The 18,440-nt window shown below is 40.1% G+C and overlaps 1 long non-coding RNA gene across 17 annotated transcripts in view; it reads right to left on the bottom strand.

Moving 5' to 3' along the window:
• Positions 1–224: 224 nt before the first annotated feature.
• The window catches only part of LOC103690464 (uncharacterized), a 45,824-nt gene continuing 27,608 nt past the window's right edge, over positions 225–18,440 (bottom strand). For 5 of the 17 annotated variants that reach the window (XR_001839540.3, XR_005488484.2, XR_005488485.2 and 2 more), the window contains 2 exons: positions 17,347–17,413; positions 13,615–13,791 (listed from right to left, as the gene is read on the bottom strand). This is a non-coding gene — a long non-coding RNA (uncharacterized LOC103690464). Of the gene's footprint in view, positions 563–10,669; positions 10,794–13,614; positions 13,792–17,346; positions 17,414–18,440 lie in introns of those variants that run through there. The other 12 variants (XR_001839543.3, XR_010054273.1, XR_005488489.2 and 9 more) reach the window with 5 other exon arrangements.

Raw genomic sequence — 18,440 nt, 5'->3', positions numbered from 1 at the left:
AATGGTCCCTTTATTTGCCCTGTTCACATAGAGTGTGAATTCCACACATGCTGCCAGCTACATCGAAGCTCCACTTATTGGAATCCTTTTGAGTACACTATGTACTCTTCATCCAGATTCTCTTAAAGCAAGAATCTTGAACATCCATGATATATTATCCCAAAAGAATATAATAATTATGTTATACACAATTAAATAAATAAAGACATAAATTAACACCCGGATGGTTTTATCAAAAAAAATTGAAGACTTTATTATATTTCACCAGCTGATACAGATCTTATTTGCTTGATATTTTCAGGGTTTTTCTCTAAAGTCCAGCAATGCTTAGAATGTGCAGCTTTCTGAAAATAGGAGGACATTACCATCCCCAGGATCTTCTGCTCTTTTCCAGTATCCACCTTTGCAGCTTTCCCCCTCATTTTAATGTGGGACACTTCCATGGCTTCCATTGCTGTTCATCATCTTAGACACCGTTGAAGAATCCCACAGATTCTCACTGTAGAACAGCCTTTGACTGAAGCTTGCATGTCCACCCTCATAATAAGGTAGATTTTGTGACCTTTAAGAAAGAGGAACATAGGAATGAGATGTCTTTTCAGTATTAGCCGATTGTGTAACAGGATGGTTATATGTCTCAGTATTGGTGATGAATACATTGAACACTTGGGCAAGGTGATATTTGCTGGATATTTTTTTCCATTGCAAATGTCTTGTGCTCTTGCCGTCACCAAGCATTTGCAGGATACATACATTAGACTATGTGCATAATGAGTTTCTCATGAAATTTCATCCCCGAATGGTAGCATGCACCATTTAATCCCGCCATAGTAATTTCCAATAGGAAGTTCCTCTGAAGTGACTTTACGTATTCACCAATCTCTACTTATATCCATTTGTGTGTTAATTTTATTGTTATCAAATCAAATTCAGTAGTCATATACACGTAATAAGAATAAAATTTGTCCCAATCATTCCAACGTGGTTTCTTAGTGATGCTTCTGCTTAGCTCTAATCCTGTCTTCAAAGTGTTTCCATATCATTTTCTCTGACTTTTAAAATTTCAGCTGTTATAAATTATTCTATGATCTTTCCCTCTTTTACAGAGAGCCACGATTCTGTATTAATACTGAATTTTAGTTTAAAGTGTGACTTTTGAACAAGTTTTGCAATATAGTTTTTTTTTCTTCTTCTGCAGCTATTGTATTAATTTCATTTACTCTTGCCATAGAAAATACTCCAGTGAAAGTGATTTAAAGGCAAAAATATTTTATCTCCCTGTTCCAAGTTATAGTCTGCCCTGGGAGTATAGGAGAGTCAGCACATCCAAGAGGTAGAAGCACTGGTCATATTACATCTGCAGTCATAAAACAGAGCAATGAGTGCTTGTGTGTTACCTCACCTTTTCCACTTGTATATACTCCAGGATGCCTTGTCTAGGGAATGGTGACACCTATGGTGGGAGAATCTTTCCACCTCCATTAATCTAATCAAGATAGTTTCCCACAGGCATGCCAAAGGCCCATCTTCCTGTTGTGTTCCCATCCTTCCGGTTGACCGTATCCTAGGAAGAGGTACTTCCGTTGTCTTTTACGACGTTGACACTTTGGTAGAACATCAGACAGCTATTTTAAACAGTAGCCTTTGGTTGAGGTTTGCCTAAATGTTTTTCATAACTAAATGGAGATTATGTGCATTTAAAGAGAAGGCAATGTAGAAAGGATACATCTCAGAGCATGTGTCCATCACAAAGACACCTACCCATCACAGCAAATTCTTACGACATCTATAACTTGCAAATGCTATAGGAGGAACCTCCTGAAACCAGACTTACCTGGTCCAAGTTCACATACCAAGCGTCTAGTAAAAGTGAGAGTCACACTCAAATTTATCCTTTACTTTTTAGAAAATATACAGTTACTTATCCATTGGGGCGCGCGCGCGTGTGTGTGTGTGTGTGTGTGTGTGTGTGTGTGTGTGTGTGTGTGAAATATGGAAGTCAGAAAACAACATCTGTGGCTCAGTTCTCCCCCTCCACAATGTGGGTCCTGGATATCGAACTCAGGTCTTCAGGCTTGATGGTAGTTCCCTTGCATTTTAGATATTTCTTGTTCTGTTAACAATAGATTCAAGAACCCACCCCCAACACACACACACACACACACACACACACACACACACACACACACACACACACACACACTTTTTGGTAGAAGACAGTATCTAGTGGGTACCAGAAATCTCAGTTTGTTAACTCAAAGACTTCAAGGAAACATGAAAAATGTGAATTAAGAGTAAGCTATTGTGCTATTGTGTGTGCATCTGCATATTAACTTCCTAACTTAAAGTTAATAATAATGGAAATGATCATATAATAGTTGATGGCTAACCAGTCATGTGTATAGAGATGTAGGTAGCTGTATACTATGTTGATTTCAGTCACACACACACACACACACACACACACACACACACACACACACACACAAACGCAAATGCTTGATGGTTACTTTCTGACCCTATAACAGTTCAAATGTCGATACAAATGTGACCTTTCTTATAGGGTAATGTTTTGAGCTAGAATTTTCAATTTATCCAAGAGTCCAGTGTCTACAGGATTTTCAGGAAAAAAAAAAGTGACTCTGAGTAAAACAGGATAACCTGCTGCAATTTAGAAATACAACAATTTTAAATTTGAACATACTAATGAGCAGTGGGACATAGAATTTGCCGCATATTTTATGGGTGACTAATATCCCTGTATTTCATTTCTTCTGTGTTGAGATAATCTTTCCAATAACTACCCAACCAAGATAGTCATAAAGATTATCAAATACTACAGAGACCGGGCTTGCTTTGTTCAAGGTCCTGTGTCTGGTGTCTGTTAAAATGAGCCTTACCCTCAGATTTACCTTGCTTCACATGCTGCCCCACACTGCCACCCTAACACCATCTGCCACCATGAGGGTCAGCCCGACAGCACATGGTCCCAACACGGATGAACTGCTTTGCACTGCTGTGTCTAACACTACCATTAATCATATCAGGGTAAATCAGCTTCCTGTGTTTGCACATCTTGCTTTTTCATCATTTTGCTCCTTCCTTGTCAAACTGGTTTGCCTGCCAGGGTGCAAGACTACAGATTCCCCAAACCTGCTTCAGTAAAACTTGGATTTTGCATCTGGGATGCTGTCAACAACTGAGGCAAGGAGAAAACCACTTGAGGGGGCCCTATTTTATGACAGTCTCCAGGAGATCAGTTTCCTCCTTCGTGGCAGTTTGCTTGTGCCACTCATCTGAACAGGCAGAGTAAAGACAGCCTGCATCAGACCTCCAGACAGGCCTGCGAGTAGTGTCCTGACTTCTCACATGGACAGCCCATTTTGTGAAATATAATATTGGCCTGTTGTTTTGTGTCTTAGGACAGCAGCTAGAATACCTCTTTATGGAGACGTTAATTCTCTGTTTAGCTCTATTCATATAGAGCAACCATTCTCTTCTGCTCTTTTGCTTATTCTTGTTGTCAGACAAGAATGGAGGTTATAGAGGGAGAGTCCCTTGTGATAAGCTACAATTCACTTCCAGATAAGATTAGAAATCATTCTCAGGCCTACTTTAAGATGTTCACATTCAGAACACTTAACGTAAGTTTTCAGAAGGGAAATGCTAAGCTCAACCTTGCACTGAAAGAAAAAGTGTAAAAAGTTAAGATCATTTGTATCACTAACTAAACTGTCCATATCCTTATTTCCAGTCGCAGGAGACATGCACAGTGTCAGAGTTAATGATTTTAGGACTGTGCACTGCTGATAGAGTGTTATTTCTAAGTTCTGGCTTCACACTCTGCCTTTTATCTATCATAAGAGTTGGACAAATTATGGAAATTCTCTGCTCTTTGTATAGGATTTTACTGAATTTCCACTTGGAGATGGGTACCATTTTGATTTCCTTTTTTTCCATTGGATATTTTATGTATTTACATTCGAAATGTTATGTCCTTTCACCCCTTTCTCATCCTCCTTCGCTCTGCTTCTGTGAAAATGCTCCCACTCCCACTCGCTCACTCCTACCTCAGGACACTGGCCTTTCCCTACACTGGGGAAACAAGCTTTCACAGGACCAAGGGCTTCTCTAAAGTACAGAGATAAAACTCTATGCCCAAATTATGTGTGTGTAATACTGGAAAGGCCAACAAATTATAAATACATGCATACTAGATTATGTACAATAAGTTCTTAGAATCTACGTGTATGTATGCACACATGTGCACGCGCGCGCGCGCGTGTGTGCGTGTGTGTGCGTGCGTGTGTGTGTGTGTGTGTGTGTGTGTGTATGTGTCTGTGAGTGAGGAAGAAAAAGTTTTAGGGCAAACTGAAAGTCTTGAGACCCTAAGAAGAGTATACACTGAAACTTAAGACCAAAGCTTGCCTGGAGCTTACATTCCCATGAGGCACCTGGGTGAGCACCCTGGGTGCTGGTGCAATAATGTGGTCTCAGACTTGTGTCCTGATGTTGAGTGGGAGACACTTCCCAATGAGTACAGCCAGGCAGAATTGTTGAGCCAACGTCCATGCTACAGGACTCGTAGATCCTTGTGTCAACACAGCTGCAGAATTGAGTTGCATAAAACAAATAACTATTACACCTTCAACAATCACAACTGGATCTTAGGATCATACTTGAACTCTGTCTTCCCTCCCTGTAGATAATGTTCATTGCGACACATAGCTATCAAGTTGCCCCCATTCTGCAGTTTTCTTTTTTTTTTTTTTCTTTTTTTTTTTTATTAACTTGAGTATTTCTTATATACATTTCGAGTGTTATTCCCTTTCCCGGTTTCCGGGCAAACATCCCCCTCCCCCCTCCCCTTCCTTATGGGTGTTCCCCTCCCAACCCTCCCCCCATTGCTGCCCTCCCCCCATAGACTAGTTCACTGTGGGTTCAGTCTTAGCAGGACCCAGGGCTTCCCCTTCCACCTGCAGTTTTCTATATGGAGCTGAACCTCACTTCCTTGGCCACATTTCTGTCACCCAACTCACGTCCAACTACTAAGATTACAGCATTATCTCTAGCTGATATCAAAAGGGCTGCATGGGGTGGAGAGAATAACCAATAAAAATGAAGTGCTTTGGGCTAATTTAGTGATTCCCCACAGTACATAACCTCTGTCTTTCAAGTACTGATGAGCCTACCATATTCAATGGCAATGGCGTCCCTAATGGTCTTTGGCTGGAAGGTGTCTCGGTAAATATTAAAAATATCTAACATACCCTTGCTAGCTGGCCTTGTTGAGCCATATGGCATTAGTAGGGTCGTGGTGTCTACTGCTCTGGCTCTCTGCTGCCCAACTCTACTCATATGCCCTGCATATGCCCCTTAATGGTTATAGTATCAACTCCCAGCAAGCCGTTGAAATCAAGACTCAATACTTATAAATACTTATAATTTATATGTTAAGTTCTCAATCCACAAAACATCCACACAATAAACTCACAACAATTGATAATGATGAAAACTGCCCATCTAGATAAGGTAAATTGACCTATAAAATTCCATCCCTTAAGAAAAATATTCATAACTACCTGTGGCCATTTAAGGCCACATGGATCTGGGTTGTCCTTCTCTGCCTCTATCTGATTCTTCTTCTCTTTCTCCTCTCTCTCCCCTTACCAAAACTCTGTCCCCACTCCACTTTCTCACTGTCCAATCATAGACCCTGCTCCGTCCTGTGTCAGCCCTCACCTGCATGAGGACAACAATCCACACTTCACCCTTTCTGTCTAACCAAAAAGGAACTTTTCTCTCAAATGTAAGCTGAACACAGATATTACCATTTTGTAATTCATAAAATATAAAATATACCTAACATCCAGCCCATTGTTTTTTGTCAATAAAATAGTACATTTTGTTATCTATTCCAGCTTAAGAAAGGCCTAAAATCTATATGTTATGTCTTGGTCAGTTTGTATACTATCTGAAAACTATCCAATTAAATATTACCTGAAAATATAGGAAGCCTAACATGACTTCCCGGACTGAGACAAGTTGAAGAGCTAAGTGTCTACCGGTACAGTACCCTGTTAGCCACATACAAGAGCAACAATCTTCAGCCTTCTGACCCAGTATCATCTGACAGACCTTTGCAACAATGTTGAATAAACACACAGGTTTTGTGGCCTGGAAATGAACAGGAAATTACCTAAAGAAACACTGTGTGATTTATAAACTGTAAATGGCTGTCTGTTCAGGATAATGCAACAGGGATGGTAAAGTAAGGGAAATGCAGAGGGTTGGTGGGTATTCCATATCAGGGGGTGTACATTTTATCCTACAGTAAAGAGGGCAAGATTTAAATGCTACTAAGTAACTGGATCATGGACCTGGAGACATAGCCAAGTCAGGAAATTTTGCAATGATTGGCACTCTGACTGAGGGGGGCTTTTTTTTCTTTTTTTGTATTGTAGTTACCACTCCAGGCCTGGTTATTGGAGAGCCAGCATGGGAGTGGTGTGTACATTGTTCACAGATAACAGCTGAGTCCAGAATGCCTGTGCCCAGGAACGTCCACAGGCCTGGATCTCAGACCAGACAGATTGGAAGCCAATTGCAGGACCTCATATCCTCTTCCAAAGAGCAAAAGGCAGAGAATGGCTTTTTTAAAAATAACATTTAAAAGCATTTCTGTGTATCCTATTATGTCCGAATACCAAGTGGCTAGAGAGAAAACATCATTAGAAGAGAAAATTGTATCTTAAACAAAAAAAAGAAAAATGAAAAATGTTCTGAAACGTTTTCAGGCAACATTTTACAATCTCTTTTCAAATTCTGTCCCCTACCTCCCCTTGATCTCTTCCTTCTCTGCAAACGACCTTGCTATTTTGTCCAATTGTCTTTCCTTACAATTGGGAGAGATTGTTTCTCACTCTACCCCTGCTGTGTCAGAGATTAAGAGTTGCCAAGCTGTTCGTGACATAACTGTCCTGCACTTTCTCTTTTTAACTTTGAAAAATAATTTATCCCCAAAACCCTTTCCTTGAATTTTTGACACATTCATGTCTGAAAAGATAAACCAACCATGCCATCAATAAAGAACACTACTCTTCTGAAGTGGTTTTTATGATCAAAAGAAAGGCTGGAGATTTGAAGGGTAATTCTGGGAGACACCCAAAACAACGTGCATTCGCACACACACTGATGGCTTCTTCAACTTGCATTCCATTGTGTACCTCAAACTTTCTCTCTCAATACATCATTGAAAATTATGTTTGTTTTACTTTAAAGATTCATTTATTTTTATTTTATGTGTATGAATGTTTGCCTTCCTTCATGTATGTGCACTATGTGTATATAGGAGACTGTGGAGGCAAGAAGAGGGTGATGGATGCCCTGGACCTGGAGTTGTGAACTTCTGTATAGTTACTTGGAACCAAACTGCAGTCCTCTACAAAAGGATCCAGTACCCTTAACTGCAGAGCCACCTCACTGGCTCCTAATTTTATTTAACGACTTGGTGCTAAAGAGTTGGTATCCTTGATATTGAAACATCAAACATTAGGTAAGACTTATGTAAACTTTAAACAAGATCCAATTCTAGCTCGATTCTCTTTTACAAAGACTAGGAAAGTACCAAAGCCTTGGCAATCCAGTATCCATCAGTGCACGGAACCATCACGCAAGATCACTGAGCTAAGTTGAGGAGTTATTGACAGGAAGTGAATGCATTGGGGAGGATAAGCAATAAAAAAAATTAAGTGCTTTGGGAGAGCAGAGTGATAGGGTAATAAACCTTGAGGGTCATAGAATTTAATCACGGAGTTCTTACTGCTTTCTATTTCACAGCGAACTGGCTTAAGAGATGAAAGATTATCCGGTTTACAAGATTTATTGTTGAAAATCTGGGCGTGGGAGGTGGTCACAGGCAAATCAAGTAAAATTCCAGAGACTGAGTTGCATCATTGAGAGAACTTGAAATTGACAGTGACATCCCTAGGAAGCCATTGTCATATTTCAAATAGAAAATGTTGACTTAAAAGCTCCAGCTACATGGTACTACTCTCTCTCCTTCTCCCTGCCTCTCTGCCTCTGTCTCTGTCTCTGTGTAGTGTATGTGCATATTGCATGTACATGGGCATGTTTGCAAACAAGGTCATGTGCTTGCGTGTGGAGACCTGAGAGGAGGTCAGGGATCTTAGTCTCTTGCTCTTTGCCTTATTGCTATGAGAACAGTTATTGAACCAAACTCTTTGTGTTGGCTGGGATGGTAGGCTAGCAAGCTTTCAGCATCCATCATCTCCAGCCCTCAATGTTAGGCTTAAGCATGCTCAGCAATGTTAAGCTTCTTCCACAAATGCTGTGGATTCAAAATGTAAAGCACTCACTCAGAGTTGTTTCCCTAGCACAATATGGACTCCTTTTAAATCGTTGAGGTTGAGTGGTTGAGAAAATCCATAAAGGTATTGAGGCTCATTTGTGAAATATTTGTATAGAACACAGGTGCATTTAATTACAAAGTACTTGTGTACTTGGGCTACTGATAGATCAATAAGATAACATTTTTCCTGGTCCCAGAATGTAGAATATGGGGTCAGGAAGATCTTGATCTAGTTTAAGGTCAGCCTAGGCTGCATGATGAGACTCTCTCTCCAAAAAACAAGAGATATGGTTTTTCTTCAGTGGTAAAATGCTTGCCTAGAATGCTTCAAGGGTCTCTCTTCAATTCCCAGCCCAATCTAAGAGAATGAAAGAGGAAGAAGTTTAAAAGTCGTAACTTCCTAATGAAACAATTGAGTAATGTCTGTGTATATTATCATTGACAAGATATACCAACAAAACAGGAAAAGGCCGTGATCAGTGTTCTGGAAGAAAAGTTGTGACTAAACTTCCAGAACAAATATGAAGCATAGATTAATAAAAATGTAATATTCATATGAAAAGATGTCTTGATATGAATTCAAATAAGATATGAAAGTATATTAAGGCCAGTTGCAGTTAGGAACAAGAGTGTCACATTAGATATATTACATTGGATTAGTTCCATAATGAAATGATACTTTATCAATAATAAATAATCTACTAAAATATACTCAGTCATCTTCCCTAATTAAAAGTAAAGTTCATATGATTGACTTATCAGATGCAGGTCATAGTCTGTCAAATGTAACAGGTTTTTGGTCTTAGCTATCTTCACAAACTATGGAAATGCTAAAATGTTTTCTGTAAAGTGTTACTCTACCTTGCAATTATTTCCAGTGAAAAATAGAAAGAATAAGTGATAACTCTAACTGCCTTATCTACAGGCAGATGCATTTAACAAACATGCCATCAAGTGTGATGACGTTAGCAGCAATGTAAAACATATAAGATGAACTGTTCAGATTGTAACAGATTTTATGGCTGTTCACATAGACACTAAACACATACAAAAAAATCGGAAGGGAACATTAAAAGTAAAGATAAAAAGGGATTTATATATTCAGTGAAGAATGTGTAATAGGTTTTCACATGGTATTATTTGGTGTGTGTGCTGGAGATTGAACCCAAAGTCTTGTGCACTTCAGACAAGTGCTCTAAAATGCAGCCCCACCTACAGCCTCTGGATTTTAGAGTCAGGATATCACTGTGTTGTCCAGATCAAAGACTCTTATTTCACCTCTTTCTGACTCCCACAATTATAATCCTGAGCCATTATGCCTTATATATTTATAGGTTTTTAGGGATATATATATATATATGTATGTATATATACCTGTGTGTGTGTATACATAAATATGTGTATATATAAAGAACCTTATAGAAAACAGTATTGAGATATTGTGAGATAGAGAAGACACATAGAAATCTGTGCTACTGTATGGTGACTCGATGTCCTAAAGATGGTGATTTAGTTCAAGTGAGCCCATGAACTATCATTTTCATCACAATCCTCCAATTACATTTGGAACTAGATATAATATTTGGAGATGAGCAACAGTTCCATAACCCAGGCTCATTTCCTTCAAGGATATTAAAAAAATATAACCAAGTCCAATATAGTTCTACATTTATATAGAAAACACTCCTGAGGGGTAGGAAGAAGGCTAGGTGTACAGAGCTCTTGCCATGTGATTGACAGGATTTGAGTATATTTCCCCAGAAACCATGTGAATCTGGAGCTCAGTAGCATGGCTCTGGAATACCAACATTCTTATAGCATGGTAGAAGTCAAGGCAAGACAATCCCCCAAAGCTCATGGGTCAGCTGGCCTGGAATATGGAACAGCAAACAAAAGACTTTATCTCAAGCAAAATGGGCAGCAAAGTCTGACACCTGAGGGTGCCTTCTGACCTTCCCATACAAGCTCTGCTGTACCATGGTCACACATACACATACAACTATGCACATAAATGTATGCTTATGTGCATGAGATCGCACACACATTAGAGAGAGGCCAAGAGGGAAGGGGGGAAGATGGAGAGAGAACAAACAGACAAATAGAAGAAGTAAAGCCCCCCCCCTCTTCTGAGACAATATGAAGACATTTGTTGGTGAGTCTACTGTTCAGAGGTCGCCTAAGCATCTGAGGTTTCCTTTGGTAGACAAGTGTGTAGTTTGCACCACTCTGTGTAAGCTCTGCTTATCTGATGATGATGTGGAACTATTTCATGATTCCACAGCAGATTAGTGGCCTCACATTCTCACTTGTGCCAAGGGTGGTCTCACTGATGTTGAAGAAATGTGAGCACCATCAGTCAGGCTGCAGTCTCCATTGGAACTCTTAATAAGGTTTTCTTCTGGGGAAGAATCCTGTCTCCAATCTGTGGAAATGTGAAGGAGAAAAAAGGCCCATGAATATTTTTTATAAGAATCCAAAGTGTCTCACGACTATGCCACATAGCAACACTTATTTCAAGTTATCAACAGCACAGGTAGTCAAGATAATTTTGAGCTCCATCAAAGTCAGTAGCGTGGTCCTACTGTGCTATGATTCAGTGAGGAACTATCCAGACAATGGTGAAAGGAGACCTGGAATGCAGAATAATGTGGTGTGTACCAGTTGCTTTGTGTGTGTGTGTGTGTGTGTGTGTGTGTGTGTGTGTGTGTGTGTGTGTGTATGTATGTGTGCGTGAACCTAGGTTTGGTCTCTTGCTCATCCCAAATAAAAATAAAGTGGATAGAGGATGTGCAGAACAGCACGTTCACGCCTTTGTCACTGGCTGAGAAAGGTAATCACTTTGGAGGTTTGCTATCTACTTCTTTTGTAACTAGCACCAGGGCTTTAGTGTTCTTATATCACCCAGTTTTAAAATACCTCTCTCCTCTTCTGGCAGATTAGAGAGTCATATTCAATTTATTAAGAATGTTCAAAAAAAACCCCATCGGATGAACTGTTAAATAATGTAGGATATTTCATTTAAAATATTCATTAGAAATTATCCATCATCACAAAATAACTCATTCCTACGAGTTAGAATATTTAGATTCCACTCTCACAACTGTGCATGTATACATGTGCTTTTAGGTATGATTGGTTTAATCTATCTATCATAGACCATATTTAGATGGTTTCCATGGAGACAATGTCTGCTGAACCTTAGGTGTGAATATAAGTTAATTTTAAATGAGTAAAAAGAGTAGAGATCTCATAAAACCAATGATAAGTCTATTCATCCAGTAATATGATTTTCTTTCTCCCTTCTGCTGTGGTGTGCCTTCTGGCCTTTCTTGGTCTCCTTCCTTTCTGTATTCTTCCTCTTTTTATCTCCTTCTGCATTATGCTCTTAACCTTGCTGCCCCCTTTGCAAATTTAGAAATAATATGAATTGTAACATGGGGGAAATTATTATATCTTCCTAAATCTAAGTTTTATTCTTTTCTTGGTTATTTGGTTGTTTATGTTCTTGACAATGGCTTTTCAAATACAGATAATAGATATTTGTTGGAATTAATTCTTCTAGGGTGGAGGTAACTTCATCCTCACATCAGCTTTAAAGCAAGAGTTCCAAGATCCACCCAGTAACAGGGTTTGTTCGAGTTGACTGGTTGCAGGTGGGTCAGACTTACTTCTAAGTTGTAGGGAGGACTCCTACACCAGGCTTTGTCAGGAGACTCATATACATATGAGTTAAAATATGAGTCTCAGTGAATATTCAAAGAATTCAGGAGTCTTCAGAAATGAGGCATCTCATAGAGACTACAACATTCCCCCCTCCCCCAAACATATTCCACTTCAGTCTTGTGCTTTAAGAGGATGCCAGAGACAAACGTCGAGACAGACTGTTGTCTCCTTTATTCTCCTTTTTTACTCAGAACTGAAACTGAATTAGTCTGGTGGAAAGAGGATTGGAATTGCTGCTGACCTGTGGTAGTTGCAAGGACCTTAACTTCAATGTGTAGCCAACACTGGGTATTCGCTACTTTTGGGCACGGAGAGTTTTCCCAAGGCCCAAGTACTGAAGGCTTGGTTCTAGCTGGTGGTGCGGCTGGAGTGTGATTAGACTTGGTGGATACTCGCTTAGCCAAGGGTCAGTCCACTGGTGTGTTCATATCGAATGAGCTGGTTAGTTGGTGGGCACCTTTTGCCCATTTACCCTGTCTCCTGTCCACTTTGAGGTGGGAAGCTCTCCCCAGCAAGAGTTCTTCTGTCTTGGTAACCAGTCTTTCATGGACTAAAACTTCTGAAAGAATGCATGGGCTGAAATCAACCTTTTCCCACTTATGTTATCTCAGTGATTTAGCCTTCGTAGTCAAAAAGGAAAGCAGTACAACTTAGCTACAATCTGAGACATTAGGCAAATCTTTACTGATGAAATAGACTAACATCTACAACTTCTTTTGTATCATTGTTGTCTTTTCATTGTAACTACCGGAGCATAACTAGAGCATCAGTGTGTCTTGACTAAGCTGTAGATTAAAGACAGAGAAAGAATCAACCCTAACAGGAGGTCAGAAGGGATTGAGGCTGCTGGAGGCTTGCTTGCTGTGATGATAATATCCCTCTCACTCTGTTCTTTGAATGGGCAGGCTTGCTAAAACATTCCATTTCCAGTCATCAAGCATTTAGCAATCTCCGGCAAAAATGTTTATATGGTATTTTAGAATTCAATGGTTTATTTCTCTAACCCAGAAGGTGGGGGTTCCAGTGATTACCCAGCTCTTTTTTAGCAACTTTTAAAAATTATTTATGGTGAAAGCTATATTGCCTTTGCAGATATTGAAGTATCAAGTGCTGCTAAGAGGATAATTATCTTAATCTACTATTTCCATAAACACAGGCTTCAGGATAATATTTCTTTTAAGTGTTAATTTTCTAACACAGCAGTGATATCGTATAATCAATATTACAGCTTGGCACTGCTCTACTGACAAAGTGAAACAGAATTATTTGCAATAATTCTCAGTAAAACCTAGGAATACTGATGGAAGGCTATATTTTCAGGCCTGCATCTGAAAGTTAGATTTTGCAAAATAAATGAACCATTGCTCTTCATAAACAAATGGCAAAACTTTTAGAAAGTTTTTAATGAATATATATATATATATATATATATATATATATATATATATCACTTCTGGAAAGTATCTAGTAAATCAACAGAGGTTTAACTTTTAATACATTAGACAATTTAACAAGTTGCGTTTTCTCTTGTCTTTCAGATTTGTCTTTATTTATGTGACAGCATGCATGTCTCTCTGTGTGTGATCATATATGTAGAATTGACTGAAGAGGTCAGATGAGGGCATCCGATCTCCTGGAGTTGGAATTACAGGCAATTGTGAGACATCTTTCATGGTACCGGGAACTCATCATAACCTCTGCAAAAAAAAAAAAAAAGTACACAGCCTTAACCACTGAGGTATCTCTCCAGTCCCAATAAACCACAGTTTATGAAGATTCCATTTGCATGACAATTTTTCAGTTACTTAGGGAAAAATTAACGAAAATCCCTATTTGTTTGATGCAGAAGTCTTCATCTCTTCTCTTTTTCTTATCTTTCCAAATCATTCCCCTTGAGGACCTGACGTCCCTTTACATGGATAAATAAGAATAATTAATCACAAGAAGACTGTCAGAATTTATTCTGCTTGATATCTCTGTTGTTCAGGCTTCTCAGACCTCCAGCTCCCCAGAATGGCCTCTTTGGTTTGCTACCCCCTGGTATTTGACCACTTGGGGTTTCTTCTCTCAATCAGAATCCTGCCAAGTGTGTTGCTGGAAGTTTTTAACTGTTAGATTGAGAACAGGATTGTAGTATCTATTGTCACTGTTTCTACCATTACTCTGCTGGGTGTCCTGGGAACCAAGCCACATCAAGAAAAAAAGTGCAAAATGCAGGTCAGAGTAGATGACTCTGCTTTTGCTCACAAGTGTGAGGACTGCAGTTCAAATCTGCAGGACTCGGGAGAAGCCTGGCATGGCAGTACGCACGCACAACACCAGTGTTTCTGTAAAGCCTAACGTGGTAGCGTGTACCTCAAATACCAGTGTTTCTTTGGCAAGACTTGAAGTAGGGATAAAGAGTCTCCGGAAGCTCATGGCCCAGCTTGCCTGGTGGGTGCAATAGCAAATACCAGAAGGGACTCTGCCTTAAAATAAGGTAGAGATGAGAACTGAGCTGGGATTCTCAGAACCCATGTTAAAAACAAACAAACAAACAAACAAAAAAAAAACCCAAGTGTGACCATGCATGTTGCTATCCTAGGGGAAGTGTGGTGAGGATAGCAAAGGATAAATGGGTCTCACTGACCATCAGCCTAGCTTTAAGCTCAGCACGAACCTTTGCCCAGAGGAGTAAGGTGGGGAGTGACGGAGCAGAACATACTACCCAGGATGCTCTGCTCTGTTCTGCATGGAGATGCCTGCAGAGACAATGTGCATTCAACACACACACACACACACACACACACACACACACACACACACACACACACACCTCATCTTCCCAGTGATACACTCTTACAGTTCCTATTTTTCGTCACATTTCTATGCCGTTATGAGCACTGCAGATGGCTAATGATGCTCCTGTATGTGGCGAAGGGTCACCCAAACCTCAAGTTTAAAGCCCTTTCCCTCGGCTGGAACTTCTTAAGAAAAGTCACGCACAGCTTGACAACCATTAAATCACATTTCCTCCCCCCTGTCCCCCGTCCTCCAAATGCAATAAGATATTATATTAACACTCTTGTGTTCTTTGAAAAGATTTACTTTGGGGCCTCTCTCATCAGGCCTTCCTGACTTTTACAGCTCTCCAATCCTAGAGTCACTGGTTTCACTTCCTGTATCTCGCTTCACTTTTGGTGCTCTTTCCGTCTTGGTGAAGTGGGTATCCTCGGAGGCCTTGGCTTTAGTTTTTATTTCCTCTCCTGTAGTGTCTCCACATATTGGTTCCCTGTGTACCCCTGTTTCTCTAGATCACACTTCAGTCCCTTAAGATGAATAGATACTTCTGCCTGTTGCTAATCTGACCCACGTTCCTCTCACTCCAGAACAGAAACTCATATAGCACTAAAATCTGTGTGGGAATTATTTCCAACCTGAACCCCCATCTTGAGCTCTCATTCTATATTCCATGGACATTAACCAAGGGACTTTTGGAGAGATCAAGTTAAGCATAGCCTACACAGGCATTAATATTGCTCTCCCCTGGATCTTTCCATAAATCCCCTTCTTTTAATTTAAAAAAAATTATTGTTAGTTTTATAGTGTGTGTGCCTGTGCACAGGCACATGTGTGCAAATGCTTCTGCACTGTGTGTTTGTGCGTGCACATGCACACCCTTCCCTGTGCGTTTGTGCATATGTATGGTAAGTGCACACTTGTCTTACAGGCACATGTATCTTTACATCTCCATGCAGAACCGAGCAGAGAATCCTGGGTGGTGTGTCCTGTTCCTTCAGTTATGAGCCATCTGACGTGGATCCTGAGCACCAAACTCAAGTCCTCTGGAAGGTGATCAGGGATGGTGATCCCTCTCCAGCCTCCAACCTCAACTTTCCTTTTCTGCTGTTCTCATTAGGACAGTGGCAACCTCAGTTTCAGACCTGAAACCTCAGGTTGTCCTTCTCTTTCTTTTACTCCCTTCTCTTCGCACATGCGTCTAGATACATTAGTGTGAGATGTTGCTTCATCTACTTCAGATACCCTGGGATGTAATTGTGAGAGCAGAAGCCAGGATTGGCCATTGGTCTTGTGTTTCAGTTCTGCAGCTCACTAGACGCAGAAGTTTGTGTAAAGCATCTCTAAACCATCAAGGTGAGAGTAGTTCACAAGATGGCTCTGAAGCCAAATGAGATTGACTGTGTACAGCACCTAGCAAGACTCCATAAACATCAGCTTTTAGTATTATACATTTTCATTAGTTTTTAGTTTAATTTCCCTAAAGGAAATTCTAGCACCTATACCCATCCTTACTCTGAATTCCCTTAAGTTTTTAGAGGGAGATAATTATTTTCTATCCTTAAATAACTTCCAACAGGCCTCTCCCTCTCCCTTCATATAAGGTATAGAAGACGTGTATGATGGATGATGTCTTAGGGGTTTTACTGCTGTGAACAGATACCATGACCAAGGCAACTCTTATAAGGTTCAGAGGTTCAGTCCATTATCTACAAGGCAGGAGCTTGGCAGCATCCAGGCAGCCATGGTAAAGGCAGAGCTGAGAGTTCTACATCTTCATCTGAAGGCTGCTAGTGGAAGACTGGCTTCTAGGCAGCTAGGATGAAAGTCATAAAACCCACACCCACAGTGACATGTTTATTGCAACAGGACCACACTTTCTAATAGTGTCACTGCCTGGGCTGAGCATATACAAACTATCACAGAGGATAAGGCCATGCTACTGCACTTCCAGGGGCCACAGTCACTGAGGAAAAGCTGAACACTAGCCTACATTGACCCAGTGTTTGCAGATTGACTGAGTGTATTGTTTTAACTCTGAAGTCCAATTAGCAGACCCATTAGGCACTCACACGCCCTACCCGAGTTTTCATCAGTAGTAATGAGCATACTGAGTCAATGTCTTTCACCACAGTATCCTCTTTTTTTAAAAAAAGCTAATAAGAGGGACTGTGTGCTCTTTCTAAACCACATAGAGAAATCCATGTATACTGTCACCAAATCTGACTCTTATCCTGCCATGCTAGAGAAAAGTAAAGTCTACATTCAGCCACTCATTGAGCAAGCTTGATCTAAGGAGCAAGTATCTGTCCAGGTAATGCTGCATGGTCACTGCAAGAAGGAGAAGCTTTCTGGCATGACCTCGAACTCATCCTCACTGAGCTTCTAGTCCCAGCCAAAAAGCCTGTGGGCTTTGTGATGCTAAACTTTGTCATTCCATCAGACAGAAATGCAGCCTCAACATTGGTAATTACCTTGCACCATTGAATGGATCAGGCGCATCCCTGTATTCTAACTCCATGAATTTTCAGTGCAGGTGCCCTACAAAAGAACACACATCTTAATGAGAGGCATTGGGTCTCGACCGGCAATAACAAAAGCTGCTGCACCAATGGGAATGCCAGTCAATAAATATTTGATGAATGAACTAATACATGTTAGTAGACATGGTGTCATCCTTTAAATCAAATAGATATAAGCTTAATATCCATGTATTCCTCACTTAGTTGTTTTCTTCCAGGTCTATAAGATTATTATGATAATACAGAACTGATGTGAGGATTTAATAAAATAATGTACGTGAACACAGATAATGCCATACCTGGGAGGCAGTAGATGGCTCTTTTATGGTAATGTGTGCCTGAGTGTGAGCACATTCACACACACACACACACACACACACACACACACACACACACACAGACACACACACACTGAATAAATACCGGGTGATGATGCTTAGGCTGTGAGACCTTTTCCTTCTGTGAAAGATAAAAGTCTATTGATTTTCCTTATGAATTTCTAAATTGCCCGGAGTAAATGCTGAGAGATTTATTCTAATGCAAGTACTGTGATTTCATTCTAGTGCCTACTTTGTATCAGTTCATTTCTGAGCTACACAGTTTGCACTCTTGAAACTGCTGGTTTATCAGGGATTCCATGATTGCTGATAAATGCTTACATTAGTGCAATGAAGATTGTACCTCCAGAAGATATGTCATTGGAAAGCATCAGTGACCTTTAGCAAGACAGTAGGGCCCATGTGAAGTATTCCCAGATCTCACTAACAAGATGACATTATTTAGATTTTTGTTTTGGTTGCCTAGTTACCATTCCTGTAAATCTTTCTGTGTTGCTTGTAAAGGTTACAAAAAAAGAAGCAGGAAGTAACACAGTTTTAAATTTTTCTTAAAAAAACGGCTGCCTTGTATACAGATGAAGACTTCTCTAAGAAATGTCACCGTTAGCTTCAGCTGTCAACTTGACAACTAGTCAGTCACCTGGGAAGAAGCAACCTCAACTGAGGAACTGCCTTCATCAGATTGGCCTGTGGGCATGTCTGTGTGAC

Source organism: Rattus norvegicus, chromosome 8, assembly GCF_036323735.1.
Source record: "Rattus norvegicus strain BN/NHsdMcwi chromosome 8, GRCr8, whole genome shotgun sequence".
Classification (NCBI taxonomy): domain Eukaryota; kingdom Metazoa; phylum Chordata; class Mammalia; order Rodentia; family Muridae; genus Rattus; species Rattus norvegicus.
This window is presented reverse-complemented; position numbering and strand designations above follow the sequence as displayed.